Source organism: Hyaena hyaena, unplaced genomic scaffold, assembly GCF_003009895.1.
Source record: "Hyaena hyaena isolate Hyena2069 unplaced genomic scaffold, ASM300989v1 scaffold_59, whole genome shotgun sequence".
Classification (NCBI taxonomy): domain Eukaryota; kingdom Metazoa; phylum Chordata; class Mammalia; order Carnivora; family Hyaenidae; genus Hyaena; species Hyaena hyaena.
Window position 1 is genome coordinate 858492 of NW_024080691.1, and position 13722 is coordinate 872213.

At 37.1% G+C, this 13722-nt stretch overlaps 1 protein-coding gene across 3 annotated transcripts in view; it reads left to right on the forward strand.

Annotated features, from left to right (window-relative positions):
* DLG2 (discs large MAGUK scaffold protein 2) overlaps positions 1–13722 on the forward strand; it is a 1380463-nt gene that overhangs the window by 587861 nt on the left and 778880 nt on the right. The window lies entirely within an intron of this gene.

Genomic DNA, 13722 nt, shown 5'->3' on the forward strand with positions numbered 1-13722 from the left:
TTTTCTGGTCCAGTAGAAGGATATAGCAGAGATCAGCAGTGTCACAAAGAAGAAACAGTTGTCTGAATGCCAAGTCAGTCATGGAACAATCCCAGCGGTTGACAAGGCCGCAATCCTAAGAGAACATACTTTAGATAGAGCCTAATTTAAAGCAAAAGCAAAAGCAATTGTGTTTTCACTAGTTGGGGAACCATTTGGAATGCAAATGCCTAACAGCACAATTTAATTTTAGAAACACTGTGGGCAGTTTTCAAAAGACCTTTCCTTGAACAAGGCAGCAGAGGAGTATCAGTCTCTGGATAAATCAGTCCCATTTATCCTTGTAATATTCCTTGTAAAGTAACAGGGGCTTTTCCTGTGAGCAGCCAAAAGGCACTAGAGAGGGAAAGTCATAGAGAAGTCTGAAAAGGATGCAGGAATGCAAAAGGTACATTTAAATGGTGTTCACATGTGCAAAACTCTTATTTAGCCATTCACCTGAGACTACTGGGTATTATTAATAGCCTACATTGCAGCTCTAGAATAGGGACTTCCTAGTGGATTCTCCCACTTGGAAAGATTTGTTTCACTGCCGTTGATTCTTTTTCTACCCTGAGTGGTCTGTGGTTTTCTGGCGCTGAAAGGGGACCTGCCCCCTCGCCATGCCATAGTAACCATATTATGGGAAAGGATATGAATATCCGGGTCAAGGTCCTCCTTAGGTCGACTGGTAATTTGTTCCAGGTAGAATGAGGTCCTCTTTCTGATGTGCTGTCTGCCGAATTGAAAAGACCACCTAGCAGGATGGATGCAAACAGCTTAAGTTCTCCCATTGCCCTCCAGACAAGCTATGCATTACCTGCTAAAAAGAGGGCAAGCAAATTGTTGTACTTAATGGGGAATTGTAAAAATAAGGAAGGAGAAATATCAGATAATTGATCTTATACCTTGCTAGCAGATGCTTATTAAGGAAATTACATATAAAGTGATGTACAATTCTTGCTGCACAAATTACACCAAAAGAACATATTCTAAAGATGAAATAAATGACCTTTCAGCAAAAAAGATAATATTTTATTGTTAACTACCTGGTAATAACTTTGCGCCAGGTGAATCCTCCAAAGATATTTTTTAGTGTCAGTGCCTGGGCTCCAAGAGGGGCGCCTCAAGTGCAGCATCAATTCTCCAGAGCCCAACCCACAGATAATTTGCATAGCATGCTTGCTTTGCTGGCTTATGAGTAAGATCTAGAATAAAGATTTGCTTGAAAAGTCTCACAGTGGGCACTTTGGTGCTTGGGTATACAATACCACATTCCATTTACCCCAAGCATGTTTAGATGAATATTCACCGTCAGGTAGCAAAGAACTTGACTCCAAAATAACTGATAACTCATTTCTGCTTGGAGTTATTACCAACATGGATTTTATATAGAGTTTGAGTTGTTTTCTCAAAGTCTCCACAACTTGACTCAAGATTAACTTTTGAAGTATTTATATCAGCGAAAGGAAGGTAGAAGACTCATATCACTTTTTTTTTTTTTTTTTTTTTCCTGAGAAAAGCAACATGAGGAACAGTAAGCATCAGAATTTAGAATCAGACTGATCTGGTCTTGAATCATGACTTTGTCATTTAATAACTGTGTGACCTTGAACAATCACTTAACTTCTCTAAACCTCAATTTTTTTCATCTAGAAATAGGATTTCTAGATGAAAATGACAAAAAAATGACATTTGCCTTTCAGGCAAGATAAATGCATTATATGCCAATTGAAAGAATTAGCTCTAATTCTATATATTTCTTGGCATATATATATAGCATATAATCAATAAATGGTAGTTGTAGCTGTTATGATTAAAGCTGTCCTGGGATGCCTAGATGGCTCAGTTGGTTGAACGTCCAACTTTGGCTCAGGTCATGATCTCATGGTTTGTGAATTCAAAGCCCACACTGGGCTCTGTGCTGACAGCATGGATCTTATATCTGATCCTCTGTCTCCCTCACTCTCTGCCCCTCCATAGCTTGATCTCTCTCTCTCTCTCTTTCTCAAAAATAAAATAAACAAACATTAAAAGAAATGTGTTCCTCATCTTTTACCCATATTTTGAATGCAGAGGGAGTGGCAGGATGTCATGAGTTCAGCCCTAAAAAGGAAATGTGATTTATGTGAAGACGAGATGGAGTAGTGGGGAGATTTTGGACTGAACACTGAGCTTTGGATTCTGGTTCTAACAACATTGCTTATCACCTGTCTGACCCTACCCACATTTTTCATATGAACTTCAGTTTCCCCACCCTCACTGGTCTGGATACCATAAGGGGCTGTTTTGAGAATTAAGATAAATCAAGGATATTTTTCTCAAAAACCGAACTCTGACACAAAAAGGAGATGGTATTTTGCACAGGTTTTCATAGGCTACAGTGTTGTACAAACCTTGGTTTTATTCTTGGTCTACTCCTTACTGATACCATGCCCATGTGGAAATTATAGAACATTTCTAAGCCAATTTATGTTTCTTAAATTGACATCTCAATGTTTACCATGTAGGGTTGTTAAGATCAAATGAAATAACAATATTTGGGATATATTGTATGTGCTCAATAAATGGTTATGTTGTTACTAGTGAGGATGTTATTTAGTACCTGGCCCAGAGGCAGAATGCCCTGTCCAAAAATAGGAGTGGAGAAATTTAGGTCCAATACAGAATCCTGACATTGAAGTAAAATCAATGGACTTTTATTGAGTGCCTGTACATAACAACTGCAGAATTTTTAAATGTCAGTCTCTGGAACTTTTAATTTGAGTGGAGAGGAAGATGAGGAGGAGGAAGAAGATAAATACAAAGCTTATTATGTATTATGTGCCAGGCACTGTACTACATACTTTTCAGAGATTAATTCATGTTATTCTCACATCAATTCTATGAGATAGGAAGTATTATCAACCTTATTTTATGTATGAGGAAACAAAGACACAGGTTAAGGAACTTGCTCAAATCCAAAGCAAGCAATGGTCAGAGTTGAGATATATACTCAAAAATCTGGCTCCAGAGCCCATGCCTCGTCTGTTATGAATGGGAGAAAGGAAATGCATAAATGCTGTACAAAGCTTTGCCACATTATGCAAAAATAAGGGGAAAAATTCCAAATGAGGAGGAAATTCCATCAGACTTCAAATATTAATGCAGCAATGAAATGTGCTCAGCTCCTAGATGGGCTCCGAAAAGAGCTCTTAGGGAAAGGAAGAAGGTGTTTGTCCCAGCCTTTGAATAGCTGGTGAAAATAGAATCGATATAACAGTCTGCCTTTAGAGGCCACGCTTCTAATCACTCTCTATTTGGCAAAGAAATATTGAAAGAATGCATAATTGAGAAAATAAGTCCCAAAGATCCCCATGCCACATTCTACCTTATTTGTGTTAAAAATGGTAATAAACCTACATGTTTATGATAATAATATATTAAAACTGTATTTCTACAGTCAATTGGGAGATATTATGATTAAACCTAAAGATGATGACAGGGCATCACTCATCAGCTATGCTTCAATGGATCCAAGGATGACCTCATGGACTCTTTAGTCCACCCTCAATTTTACAAATGGGGTCATTAAAATTTAATAAGTTATAGTAACATGTCTAAGATGACAGAACTGTAACTAGGACATGTTTCCTAAACCCAAGTCCCATATTTTCCAAGTTTAATTCAACAAATTTTTACAGGACAATATTAATTATACTATGAGACAATACCAAGAGGGTGTGAGTTTACAAATACAAAATAATCTTTGCTGTTGAGAAGCTTATAATTTACTAAGAAAGACAAATATGCCCACATATAATTATAAAACTCACCACAATGGGCAAGGTCAATAGCAGGAGAGATCCCACGTTTTGTCCCTCCATTTCTCCCCTTCATCACCCAGCATACCTGTTTATTCAGGATCTTTCTGCTCTGCTAAATTGCTACCCTGTCTACAGTTGACTACTTGATCTCCACATTAGTTCCTAGTACAGAATAGGCACTCAATAAATATTTATTGAATGAAATTAAAAAACACACAAAAAGCAAAATAATGTAGAATCACAGAAGAAGAGATGATTAATTAAATGTGAATTTGAAATATACAGGCCAAAGCAAAGCCAATTAGGTAAAACTTTGCTAAAATGTCAAGTCTCCAAGGAGAGGAAATCATTCAGCTGGAAGAGGGCCTGTCATTTCTATTAATCCATAGCCCTGCCTTTAGGCCAATATACAGATGAATTACCTCTGACAAGTCAGAATCTGGCTTATTTTTAACTCAGAGGGTTTTTTATACCTTTTGATAAATTTAGAAAATATCTATTACAAATCATTTATCAGAAAAATAAGAGCATGTATAACATAGACAAAGAAAGATTCTAGCTCATGGTTCTCTCTCAAATTCTGGGTGTGACCTCTCCAAAACTAAGATAACCTGCTTCAAATGGAGTTCATTGGGGTGTGCCTGATAGTCCACAGTCAGAGGAAGGGTCTTTTCGATTTATTCCAGTTTGATTCTGTGCATAGCCTTACTTAGCCTGACTCTGTTTTATCTTTCCTGAGAAATTTCTTTCCTTAGTTTGACTATTGGCTCCCTCCTTTTCTTTCTTCTTTGTTTTCCCGTTTTTAATTTCCTTCCTTTCTTGCTTGCTTCCTTCTTTCTGTTTTATTCCCCCCCTTTCTTCCCTCTCTTGTTTCTTCAGTTATGAGTCACTGTCAAAATGTTATTTTTGTAGATCTCATTAATCGTGCTTTTCCTTCCTCATGAAACTCAGCATAGGGGATGACATGTGCCTTTGCCCGACTTGGGGACTCCACACTCTCCCACATTACCTTGTCTGCTCCTAGAAACTAGAAGAGTCAGTGGAGCATCTAGCATTGGAAAAGTGGGAGAGACCAGCCCTTGGAAAAAGCATAGCCAGGGTGTTATACTCCCAAGAATATGATTAAGAGCCAATAGTCCTCTCCCTAATTTAAATCAATAGACTTTAAATATTTAAACTAACTTTCAAATTTACTAATGTTTTAACATGGTCATATTGATGTCTTATATGTATTAAAGTTCAGTGTTCAGTGCTATAGTTTCTATATTAAGAACTAAAGGTACTTTAGTTAAAAGAAAAAAAGTATAAAAACAAAAGGTATAAAGGTCCTTTAGTTAAAAGACAAAGTATAAAAATTAACCATAACTATAACTATGTTAATGAATGCACAATATAAAAAGATGTGATTTGTACCAATGACTGTGGGGGAAGAAGTAAAAGTGTTGGGGATTTGTATACAATTGAAGCTAAATTTTTATCACCTTATCAGTTTTAAGTAGATGATTATAACTACAAGATGTTTTATGTAACCACCATAATAACTGCAGACAAAATATAGAGGATATGCAATATAAAATGAGAAAGGAAAAAAAAACATGACAGTACCCCCCCAAAAAATCACTGAAACACAAATAAAACTATAAGTGAAGAAAAGGGGTGCAAAAAAGCTGAAGACAAACAGAAAAAAATTAGGAAAATAGCAATAGTAAGCCCTTCCCTATCAATAATTTACTTTAAAAATAAATAGATTGAACTCTACAATCCAAAGACAGAGTGGTTTAATAGATTAAAATAAGGCTAAACTGTATGCTGTCTAAAAGAGACTCATTTTATTTTTAATTTTTTTTAATGTTTTACTTATTTCTAGGAGAGAGAGAGAGACAGCGCGAGCAGGGGAGGGTCAGAGAGAGAGGGAGTCACAGACCGAAACAGGCTCCAGGCTCTGAGCTGGCAGTCAGCACAGAGCCCGATGCGGGGCTCGAACCCACGAACCGCGAGATCATGACCTAAGCGAAAGTCGGACGCCTAACCGACTAAGCCACCCAGGCGCCCCTATTTTTAATTTTTTAATGTTTTATTTATTTCTGAGAGACAGAGTATGTGTGAGCAGGGGAGGGTCAGAGAGTGAGGGAGGCACAGAATCTGAAGCAGGCTCCAGGCTCTGAGTTAGCTGTGAGCAAAGAGCCTGACTGAGGGCTCAAACCCAAAAACCGTGAGATCGTGACCGAGCCAAAGTCGGACACTTAACTGACTGAGCCACCCAGGTACATCATAAAAGAGACTCATTTTAGATTTAAGGGCACAATAGGCTAAAAGTGAAAGGATGGAAAAAGATGTTCCAAGCAAATGATAACCTAAAGGAACAGGAATGGCTATACTTATACTGGACAAAATACACTGAGTCAAAAACTATCAAAGAGAGACAAAGAAATACCTCACATAGTGATAAAAGCACTGATTCAACAGGAAGAGACAACAATCATAAATATATAGGTACCCCAAATCAGAGCATTCAAGAATATGAAGCAAACATTTACACAACTGAAGGGAGAAATAGACAACAACACTGTAAAAGTTGGAGATTTCAGTACCACACCTTAAACAATGGATAGAACAACCAGACAGAATATCAATGAGGAAACAGAGGAGTTGAACAACATCATAGACCAAAGGGACTTATCAGACATATAACAGAGCATTCCATCCAAAACAGCAGAATACACATTCTTCTCAAGCACTCAAAGGACATTCCACAAAATAGATCACATGTTAGGTCACAAAACCCAAAGTTAACAAAAGGAAGAAAATGTTAAGATTAGAACAATAGTAAAGAAAATAGAAAATCAAGAAACAATAGAAAAAAAATCAATAAAACTAAGAACTGGGTTTTTATAAGATAAGATTGAGAAACCTTTAGCTATATTAACCAAGAAAGAGGCAGAGATGACTGAAATAAAATAAAAAAATAAAAGAGATTTTACAAGTGATGCCATAAAAGTTAAGAGTATAGGGACTATGATGAATAGTTACACACCGACAAATTGGATAACCAAGTAGAAATGGACAAATTCATGGGAACATACAACTCACAAAGACTGAGTCATGACGAAATAGAAAATCTGATCCTATAACTAGTAAGAGGATTGAATCAATAATTAAAACTTCCCGACAACAAGAAAAAACCCAGGACCACATGGCTTTACTAGTGAAATCTAATAAGCATTTGAGGATGAGTCAATATTAATCTATTTCAGACTCTTCCAAAAAATTGAAAAGGATGGAACACTTTCACACTGATCTTATGAGGCCAGCATTATTTGGATATCAAAGCCAGGAAGAGATACCACAAGAAAAGAAAAATTTAGGCAAATATCCTTGGTAAGTACCTGTAAAAATCCTCCATAAAATACCAGCAAACTGAGTTCAACATACATTAAAAGGATCATACACCATAAGTAAGTAGAATTTATCCTTGGGATCAAAGATAATTGAAGCATGTTGAATGTGATCTACCACACTGACAGGACAAAGAATAAAAACCACACGATTATCTCAATAGATGCAGAAAGAACACTGACAAATTTCATGATAAAAACACTTTTTTAAAATGATAAAAATACTCAACAAACTAGGAATCAAAGGAAATTACCTCAGCATAGCAAAATCTATGTATGAAAAGTTCGTTGCTAACATCTTACTCAATTGGAGAAAGCTAAAAGATTTTCCTCTAAGTTCAGGAAAAAGGTAAGAATTCTCATTCTCAGTATTTCTGTATATTTGTACTGGGAGTCATAACTATAGCAAAAGGCAAGAAAAACAAAATAAGAAATAAGCAAAATTATCTCTGTCCATAGATAAATTAATTTTATACATAGGAAACCCTAAAGATCACACACACACACACACACACACACACACACACACACACAAACATATACACACAAACTATTAGACCTAATAATAAATTTGGAAGCGTTGCAAGATATAAAATCAATATACAGAAATTAGTGTTTCTATGCACTAACAATTAATGATTTGAATAGGCACTGTTGGTGAGGATGTAAAATGGCTCTACCTTAGATCATAGTATTGAGGTTTCTCAAAAAATTAAAACTACTACCTATCGGCTGGGGATGAGCACTGAGTGTTATGTGGAAACTAATTTGACAATAAACTATTTGTAAATAAAATAAATAAATAAATAAATAAAACTACCTATCACCATAAATGATATACCATACATGCCATATGTTGAACTGCCCCATTTTTGGCTATTTATCAAAAAAATTAAGTTAAGATTTCAAAGAGATATTGAAGCCATATTCACAATTGGCAAGTGGTGAAAAGGACCTAAATTTCCATTGACAGATGAATGGATAAACAAATTGTGGTATATGCATTCAATGGAATATTATTTTGCTTTAAAAAGGAAGGAGCTCCTATCATATGTGACAACAGGGATAAATCTTGAGGGCATTATGCCAAATGAAATATGCTAATCACAGAAGGATTCATACTGCATGCTTGTATATTATATGAGTTATCTAAAGTAGTGAAATTCATAGATTGTAAAAAACAGAATGGTGATTGCCAGGAGCTTGGGAGGTGGTGGGAGGAGTTGTTCAGTGAGCACAGAATTTTAGTCATATAAAATGTAAAAGTTCTAGAGAGCTGTTCACCGTGCCTAGTGTTAACAATACTGTATCATATACTCAAAAATTTATTAAGAGGATAGATCTCATATTGTGTATTTTTACCAAAATTAAAAAAAAAAGAACTAAAAAGGATACGTGTTATGAATAATAATGCTGCTGAGTTTTTAACTTTCTAATTTGATTGGTGGAAGGAAGAGGAGATGTCATCTTTCCTTTCTGCTTTCTGATACATACTTTTAATACCTTGTGAAAAAGAAAGAGTGGGGAAGAGTGTGTGTGTGAGTGTGTATGTGTGTGTGTGAGAGAGAGAGAGAGATTGAGAGCGAGCAGGGGAAGGGCAGAGAGAGAGAGAGAGATATATAGCGAATCCCCAAGCAGGCTCCAAGTTGTCAGCATAGAGCTCAATGCAGGCCACCCAGACACCCCTAGACTATATCGTTTTAAGAGGAACATGATTTTGGTGGTTGTAGTTTAGAATCATCTCCCTGCTTTACCACTGCCTGGCCTTTGACTTGGAGAACCCCTCCTTCTTTTGCACTATCTCTAAAGGGAAAACAATTTGAAAAGACTGGAGAGAAAAGCCCAGCTGTCAGGAAGTACATTTTTTTTAATTTTCTTTTTTAACATTAATTCATTTTTGAGAGAGAGAGCATGAGTGGGGAAAGGGCAGAGAGGGAGAGACAGAATCTGAAGCAGGCTCCAAGCTCCACACTGTCAGCACACAGCCCAACATGGGTCTTGAACTCCTCGAGATCCTGACCTGAGCCAAAGTCGGACGCTTACCTGATTGAGCCACCCAGGAACCCCAGAAAGTACAGCTTTTATGAATGGATATCTTGATAAAATAAATCAGAAGCCATTTCAGGGCACCTGGGTGGCTCATTCAGTTAAGCATCCAACTCCTGATTTGGGTTCAGGTCATGATTTCATGGTTCATGAGTTGGAGTTGGAGCCCCTCCATTGGACTCTGAACTAATGGTGTGGAGCCTGCTTGGATTCCTTTTTCTTTGCCCCTTCCCCACTCATTTGTTCTCTCTCTCTCCCTCTCATAAATAAATAAATAAATAAACTTTAAAAAATCCTTAAAAAACAATCTATTTGAATTTCTTAGCATTAGAAGTCCACTAACTAATTCCTTCAAAAAAATTATTAATATACCTAGTCTACTCAGCCACAGTGAATGTTTCACTTAAATGCTGATCTTAAGAGCACGCTATGTGTTTGTTTGTTTTAGGTTCAAAGAACGTATTCATTTTACATTGGGAGGTAGAACCCAGACCAAAATGGCTATGTTGGTGTGGCCACTAAAAGATATTTTTTTTCTTGTTTGATTTATTTTAATAAATACTAAACATTTACTTTGTCCTTGGCTCAGAGGATGTAGATGCACAAAAGAGCTCCCTCTCCCTTCCCTAATGGACCTTACTTTCATTCTGTTTGGGGAAAAGGACACAAAACAAATAATAGTATAATTATTGTTTTTAATACAATTGTCCTAAGTGTTGTCGTAAACAAGCACAGGGTGCTAAATGAGTGCTCAGTGGGAAGATGATCTTATCTGTTCTGGAACAGGTGGAGCAGTGTCCTGGGAATGCCTCTTGGAAAAGTGACATGTGAGCTGAGCTCTAGAGAGTGGGGAGAACTCCAGAATTTCTGAATAGAAGAGGCTTATGGGTGGCAAGATGGTAGGATGGAAGGCCTAGGAGCCTTCTTTCGTGGCTTTGTTGCAGAGTAAGCCTACTTTGACTCTTAGACTGTGCTTGTATGTTTACTTGGGGTGGCTTTTGGGAGGTTGTATCTCCATGCACCTTATGGAAAGATAAGCAGGAATGAATTACCATGAAACTGTTGCGAGAGGCAGGGAGCATGTGCGGTGGCCACAGGTGGGACCATGGACAAGTATTCAAGACCTGGGTTGTTGAAGGGTAGAACAGGGAGGTGTGGCACAGGATAGACTGATGAAAGCAGAGGCCAGGCAACACAGGACATGATTAAGGACCTTGTAAGCCACTTTAAAGATTGTGCTCTCTGTGAGGATAAAGATCCCTGGAGAATGGGACTTTATTGACAGCTGTCAAGTAGGGTAGGATCTGATCATTTTCACAATTTAGAAGCCTCTCTTGCCACTGTGTGAGAATGGATAGGAGTAGGGTGGATGCCAGAGCCCAGTTAGGAAGCGTTTTTACCAGGTTTACAGAAAAATGATGCTATCTTGGATGGGGGTGGTCATCATGGTGATTGAAAGAACAAGACAGATATGAACGATATTTGCCCAGACAAGTATATGAACACTGTAGAGCACAACTGAGTAGGCCAGGGGGATTTGGAAAGCTTCAAAGAAGTGACACCAGTTTAATCTTGAAGGATGAGAACAAATTCCTATAGTGGTATAGTGTGTCACTTAGATTCAGTTGCTAAAATGTGTAAGTTTTAAATGATTATTAACTTTTTTTTAGTATTCCTTTCAGATTCTCTAAGAAATGTCACATAACTTGTGTTCTTTTTTCTCTAATAGTGTTCCTGCATGTGTTAGAATATAATAAATCTGCATTTCCTGAAAACCACTTTCTAATTTAGCCTTATTGTCAATACAGACTGATCCTCTCTTTTCATCAATACCCACCCAAATCCAAGTATATTAGTGAAAATTTGGGACAACTTTTTTCTACTTTCTATTAAGTCCTCAGTCCATGTTAAATCTCTGTAACAATCTGGCATGTGTCTTTCCACACTTTTAATTTAATTTTATTTTTTTAATGTTTTATTTATTTCTGAGAGAAAGAGGGAGAGAGAGGCAGTGTGAGCAGGGGAGGGTCAAAGACAGAGGGAGACACAGAATCAGAAGCAGGCTCCAGGCTCTGAGCTAGCTGTCAGCACACAGCCTGATGCAGGGCTTGAACCCATGAACCATGAGATCATGCCCAGAGCCCAAGTCAGACCTTTGGCCGACTGAGCCATCCAGGTGCCCCTCTTTCCACACTTTTAATTCTTATTTGCTTCTGGCTTGTAATAATTGTAATTAAATTGAATTAAGTATTTTGGAAATAATTTTAGGGACTAAACTACTTTAAATATCCTGTGTTCTCTTTTACTTTGAAAGGCAAACATGCTTGGGTCTAGAGATTGCCTAGGTGAAGGTTACTAGATGTAGAAGAATATTAGCTAGCACTTATAACATCTCTAGTCTACAGCCACAGGGATGGACTGTGCACACTTTTCAAATCAAGAAAAATTGTATCTACTATGTTACACTATTTTATGATTATTTAACACATTTCTTATAGCTGCTACAAGGCTTCTGTTACCCAGTCTTCCATTAAGCCCTCAGCTCTTCTTTTGTTATTAATATTTTCATTTTCCATAAGCATAGAATGCCTGAAGGAATTTTTTTTCTGGAAACAAAGTCTGCATAGTGCTTTAGTACAGCACAATTTATTTAGTAATTCATCTTTGCTATTTATTTTTTATTAAACAAATCAAGCCGGATATTCATTTTAAGCCCCTGCTTCAAAACTAGTGGTTGTTCTCTGGAGTCAATGTCAGGTCAAAGAGAGGTCAATAAGATATATCTCATCTAGGCATTGTCCTGTGCACCATCTGCTCATGTTAAATCACAGTGATAAGTAGGATGTGTACTTGTGCACCACTAATTCTAATTCCAGAATTTCATGTCATCTCATGGTCATTACAATTGCCCAATTACAGTTGATCAAATTGAATTATCTTTAATCAGTAGGTCTGTCTCATAGTACAGTGGGCTAGTTGGACATATTTATCTATTTAAGTGGTCTGTCATCAGACTGAGAAAGCCAAATGTCATGTTGGAAAATAAGAAAAAAAACTGGGGACAATAGGGGAAGACAAGAGGCTAGATACATTTTACATGTATTAAAGTGAAAGAATGATTTTGATATAGTCTTGGAATAAGTTTAATGAAAGTTTTCTATGGTCTTTGAGATCTTTGAAGGAAGTAACGGTTATGCAATGCATGATGTTTATTTCTCTATAAAGAGATGGCATACTGAGGTTATTAAAACAAAAATTCTAGGGGTGCCTAGGTGGCTCATTTGGTTAAGCATCTAACTCTTGGTTTAGGCTCAGGTCATGATCCCAGGGTCCTGGGATCAAGCCCCACTTTGGGCTCCATGCTGAATGTGGATCCTGTTTAAGATTCTTTTTCTCTCTTTCTCTCTCCCTCATGACCCCTCCCCTGCTCACACACATGCTATCTCTGTCTAAAATAAAATTTTAAAAAATCTGTTGTCCTTATAATGAGAAGAAATAGCTCAATCCAAACAGCCCATTCATAACACTGTTAGGTCCTATGAAAATTTATAATATCTTTGTGTAGTGCCCAACCAGAAAACTTTCTGTCTTGCTGCAAACTGCACACACTATTACAAAATTTTAATGGATTCACACTGACTCCTGTGCAGATTGATTCTTATACTTGAGAGGCAAATGGGTAAGAACAGGGCATGTATTCCCTAAAGATGGCAATGGGCCTTTGAGCAAGGATATCTGCCTGAAAAACTAGAGAAGCATCTATGGTTAGATATGATTGGAGAGAGCCAAACTTATCACTTTTTGACATTTTCATTTAGGGGTGATAGTATTGCCATATCACATCAAGTTCTACTGTATAGCTATGCATCATGGTGACACCAGACAAATACAAAGTTCTCTAGGGCTTTATTTGACCTAGAACTTCTTTCACGCTCATTCCAAACAACCCAGCATAAAAAATTAAGGAGACAGAGAGAGAGAGAGAGAGAGAGAGAGAGAGAGAGAGAAGAGACAGAGACAGAGGGAGACAGAAGAGAGAGAGAGGGAGAGAGAAGAGAGAGAAAGAGAGGAGAGAAGGGATGGGAAGAGAGGTGGATGATACTATTCCCTTTTCCCTACAGAGCATCACATGATGATCTATTTGCCTCCATTTTACTGTTCTTAGATATTTATCTTAACTCCTGGATTCTCTTTCAGGAAGAGTGACCATTAATACCATTATTATTTCCACCCAAGAATTCAAGTTTTTATTTTGTTTTGTTTTGTTGTTGCTTTTGTTTTTGTTTGATAAATTTCCTTAACACCTCAAAACCGGCATTACAGCTTATCTTAAAGGAATAATTTGTTTCTGGAGCATTGCTGAACTAAATATTATTTTCAAAACATGTTAGCTCCAACATGTCTCTTTCCTTCTATATATACATTCACCTAACCATTCATTCATCCATCCAAAAAAT